Below are 5,824 nucleotides of genomic sequence, written 5' to 3'. Positions count from 1 at the left end.
TATTATGTATTCGAGAACCATCTGTGAGCACGACCTAGATGGTACGCGAGCGAAGCGATTTCGTAAATCATAATATAGGCCTATATAGATATTAGTATCTATACCCTGGGTTGTGTATTAGTAATTACTTGTGTTAATATAGGCCTATATAGATATTAGTATCTATACCCTGGGTTGTGTATTAGTAATTACTTGTTTTAATATAGGCCTATATAGATATTAGTATCTACCCTAGGTTGTGTATTAGTAATTACTTGTGTTAATATAGGCCTATATAGATATTAGTATCTATACCTTGGGTTGTGTATTAGTAATTACTTGTTTTAATATAGGCCTATATAGATATTAGTATCTATACCCTGGGTTGTGTATTAGTAATTACTTGTTTTAATATAGGGCTATGTAGATATTAGTATCTATACCCTGGGTTGTGTATTAGTAATTACTTGTGTTAATATAGGCCTATGTAGATATTAGTATCTATACCCTGGGTTGTGTATTAGTAATTACTTGTGTTAATATAGGCCTATGTAGATATTAGTATCTATACCCTGGGTTGTGTATTATTAATTACTTGTTTTAATATAGGCCTATGTAGATATTAGTATCTATACCCTGGGTTGTGTATTAGTAATTACTTGTTTTAATATAGGCCTATATAGATATTAGTATCTAGCCTGGGTTGTGTATTAGTAATTACTTGTGTTAATATAGGCCTATATAGATATTAGTATCTATACCATGGGTTGTGCATTAGTAATTACTTGTGTTAATATAGGCCTATATAGATATTAGTATCTAGCCTGGGTTGTGTATTAGTAATTACTTGTTTTAATATAGGCCTATATAGATATTAGTATCTAGCCTGGGTTGTGTATTAGTAATTACTTGTTTTAATATAGGCCTATATAGATATTAGTATCTATACCCTGGGTTGTGTATTAGTAATTACTTGTTTTAATATAGGCCTATATAGATATTAGTATCTAGCCTGGGTTGTGTATTAGTAATTACTTGTGTTAATATAGGCCTATATAGATATTAGTATCTATACCATGGGTTGTGCATTAGTAATTACTTGTGTTAATATAGGCCTATATAGATATTAGTATCTAGCCTGGGTTGTGTATTAGTAATTACTTGTTTTAATATAGGCCTATATAGATATTAGTATCTAGCCTGGGTTGTGTATTAGTAATTACTTGTTTTAATATAGGCCTATATAGATATTAGTATCTATACCCTGGGTTGTGTATTAGTAATTACTTGTTTTAATATAGGCCTATGTAGATATTAGTATCTATACCATGGGTTGTGTATTAGTAATTACTTGTTTTAATATAGGCCTATATAGATATTAGTATCTAGCCTGGGTTGTGTATTAGTAATTACTTGTGTTAATATAGGCCTATATAGATATTAGTATCTATACCCTGGGTTGTGTATTAGTAATTACTTGTGTTAATATAGGCCTATATAGATATTAGTATCTATACCATGGGTTGTGTATTAGTAATTACTTGTGTTAATATAGGCCTATATAGATATTAGTATCTAGCCTGGGTTGTGTATTAGTAATTACTTGTGTTAATATAGGCCTATATAGATATTAGTATCTACCCTGGGTTGTGTATTAGTAATTACTTGTGTTAATATAGGCCTATATAGATATTAGTATCTATACCATGGGTTGTGTATTAGTAATTACTTGTTTTAATATAGGCCTATATAGATATTAGTATCTATACCCTGGGTTGTGTATTAGTAATTACTTGTTTTAATATAGGCCTATATAGATATTAGTATCTATACCCTGGGTTGTGTATTAGTAATTACTTGTGTTAATATAGGCCTATATAGATATTAGTATCTATACCCTGGGTTGTGTATTAGTAATTACTTGTGTTAATATAGGCCTATATAGATATTAGTATCTATACCATGGGTTGTGTATTAGTAATTACTTGTTTTCCATAAATTCAAAATGGCTGCCATTTGAAAACTTTTCTCTAATTATCTCTTTAACCACTAAGTTTTCTCTAAAGAATGTTTTAAACACATACAAACATTATTCTTAAAATTCAGAATAACTAATTTAATTTTGCCTTTGGAGTCTAGGTCAAAGGTCAATTAATACACTATATACAATTATTTTATATCTTAAACTTGAGTATTTTGAATAAGAATGTATTAGGTACAAATATAAATGTGGCCTTAAAGCTTTAAAATAACATTTTATCTGTGCTTTCTTCTGTAGATACAATGTTAAAGATCAAATGCGTGAATGACCCCCATATTTTTTTTTTTTAAATGTTACACTAGTTATTCACTTTGACAAAAAAATTGATGGAAACGAAAAATTATTTAACCTAATAAAATTTAAAAAAGAGTAGTAAACTGGAAGCCCATTTTCTGAAATTCAATGGGTTTTTATTTGATTTACTGTTTTTATTTTTTATAAGGTAAATCATTATTTTTTAAATAACCTGATTAAAACTACAAAATGACTTTTCAATGTTTGATTTTAGTATTCTTTTATTCTATTTTTATGCATAAAAAGAAAGTGACTGTAAATTATAAAAGTAATATCCTTTATAGCATCCGATTAGATCATAGTTCAAGAATTTAGATTTTCACTTCGATGAAGTACATTGTGGCTATCAAGTTGTTTGATAGCCTTGCACACAGACTAATGAAAGTGGTCTATGCTGTTGGCCAGAGGAAGATTAACAAGAATCAGGAATCAGGAATCATCTTGTGATTATAAGTTCTTGACATGGCCACAAGTTAGAGCATTGAAGAAGTCAAGGGAAAAACGGGTTACAAGCAACAAAATACAGTGCATGGGATATGAGAGGTCTACACTACGTACATATTTTGTCATCTATATCCAGTGAACACAAAAATCAATGTTAACATTACATATTTTTTTCATAGTAACATTTAATTCCTTCATAATATACAAAATAAATAATATAATACAAAATTCATGACGAGAAGAAAGATAGTTAAAACAATACAATTTTTTTTCTAATCTTTAAAATGAATAAAACAATATCATGAAGGAGGCACCATTTCTAAAAAGCAAAAGCTTGTGTTGAAAGTGCCTGAACAAAAACAAAAAGTAACTAAAATCAAATTAGTAAATAATAGTAAATGGTATATAGGAATAAAGTAATTACCATAACGGAATATGAAAGGTGGGATTTTAACGCATTTCTAATTATTCCAATCAGCTCCACAGTTTTGGACAATTTTGGGGTAGGGACACAAATATCTGTAAGTGCAGTTTTTCATGCTCATAATTTTTGGTATCAATGTATAAAGCAATCTATATATTAATGCTACTAAATTGTTCGCGTATTTTACATATCTCCTCCAAAACCACTGAACGGTACATGCTCACATTTGGCACACTGATGTTTATTGATGGGCCGCATACGATAGGCTATGCCACTTTCCTGAATTTTAAGGATAAACACTATTAAGCTATGCCAACCAAAAGAGAATGTAATTTGCGTAATCAGGTGGTGTGTCAAAATATGAACTATGTCAGGTTTTTTATTCTTTAAAAAAAATTGTATTTCCACAAACATGCAAGTAAACAAAATAAAATTTAGACAAAAGTTTTCTAATACAAAATATAATTATAGACATAATGATACTATATTAAAAATATGTCCCATACCTTGGCAACCATTAGTCAATTTTATATTGAAAAATTACACACTAGGGGTCGAAAATATGGTAGAGATTTATATAATTGCTGTTATACAGTGAATGATCCCATCTCCATACCTTTCGTCCTGTTTAGTAAGTCTGTCAATCATAAAAAGGTGATATTGGCCATTAATCAAATTTTGTAAGTCTAATTTCTACAAATGATCTCATTTGCATTAGGCAAGTCAATAGCCAAGTCATTTAGTAAATTCAGAGATACCATAATAATAACAAACATCATTTATTATTTTGGTACCATAGTCAATTGCCTATGTTGAAACCAACCAATTTACCTTAACATTATATAATGAGTTTACTTGTGACTCGCGTTGAGATTTAAAAGACAACAAAAATACAATACAAAAAAGGTTGTATATCATTTATTAAAATAGAATATGAAATATATATTGATGCAGTAACTCTAACTCTACTAATTTGGCTTTAGCAAATGTACTGTTAGCAAGTATGTTTAGAGAGCTTATTAAACCTTTCTAAATCATCGGCAGTGATTAATACATAGAACACCAACATTTTACTTTATCTTTACAAGATAAGTTTAAAATTTAGTCAGGTCAATAATAAAAAATATTGAATAAAGCTATACCAATAAAACATTTAAATCTTTGACTATTTAATTCTGAATGTTAATATTTTTGCTAATCAATACACAGTGTGTTTACCATGTACGCCACTAAAACTAGCCATAGCCACTAAAACTAGCTATATCACACTCACGTCATATTGCGAATTTTGGACAAAAAGTGTTTTGAGAGCGCTTTTGATTTAAATATTATAGGCCTTACGGCGAAGCTGAAATGATGCCTGGAAAAGCAATCCCGTTCCTCATCAAGCATAATACTTTTTTACCACATATACTGTTCTAAATAAATACTAATAGTACAAAAAGTAAAAGTTCCACAAAAAAATACCTGGCGTTTGGTAGAAAATTACCGTTAAAATTGGTAAATATGCCAACGATTTCTTACGAAATAGCGAGGCTGAAACAACTGGTGGCGCACTATAACTAGACTGTACTATTATTATCACGGTTTATAAGAAATATATAGACAAGTTATTTATTATCAAAATAGATTTATTCTTTATTTTCTTAAATAAATTTGGTGAATACAAATTTATATTAACTCTAAAATTGAAATTTAGAGTTAATAATTATCCCCCGACATTAAAACATTTATAATTACAAATGGCTTCAACTGTTCGTATAATGGTTTCTCCCGACAGGTAGGCTATTAATAGCAGTAGAAATACAGCAGCAATAATGCTAAGTTTATACCGTAGGATGTACATAGTAACTGATATGATTTAACTGTGAAACATATAGAACACATAATATTCCTAGTAATAAACACCAATGCAATAGTAAATTTAAATTATTAAATAAAATACAAACATCAAATATTTGTTTTGTTTCTATGTAATTGTATTTATTCTCATGGTTAATATTTTTCTTTATATTCTCATGGTTACACAATTTCTTTTAATGGTTACACAATTTCTTTATATTCTCATAGTTACTATTTTTCTTTATATTCTCATGGTTACAGTTTTTATTATTATATTCTCATGGTTAAATTATTTATTTATATTCTCATGGTTACAGTTTTTATTATTATATTCTCATGGTTATATTATTTATTTATATTCTCATGGTTACAGTTTTTATTATTATATTCTCGTGGTTACATTATTTATTTATATTCTCATGGTTACAGTTTTTATTATTATATTCTCATGGTTATATTATTTATTTATATTCTCATGGTTTCCATTTTGTTTTCATTTTTTTTAAATCTTTTTTTTATTCACATGCTCACAGTTTCTGTTTGCATAACCATGGTTAGTGTTTCACATTGGTTATAGTGTAGGCCTATTACATTACAGTTACTTTTTATGATGATTTTGTTGCATTCAAAACCATATAAACTATATTTCATATTCATCTTCCTCATAGTCTAATTCACCATAGTCTAATTCATCATCTTCAATGCCATAGTCTGGTTTGTCTTCTTTTTCTTCTTCTTCTTCTCTTGTCCTGTTTTCATACTCATCTCATTCACACTCGAACAGTTAATCCTAGAGCAAG

The sequence above is a fragment of the Antedon mediterranea genome, chromosome 3 (assembly GCF_964355755.1).
Source record: "Antedon mediterranea chromosome 3, ecAntMedi1.1, whole genome shotgun sequence".
Taxonomy (NCBI): Eukaryota; Metazoa; Echinodermata; class Crinoidea; order Comatulida; family Antedonidae; genus Antedon; species Antedon mediterranea.
Note: the sequence above shows the minus strand (reverse complement) of the source record.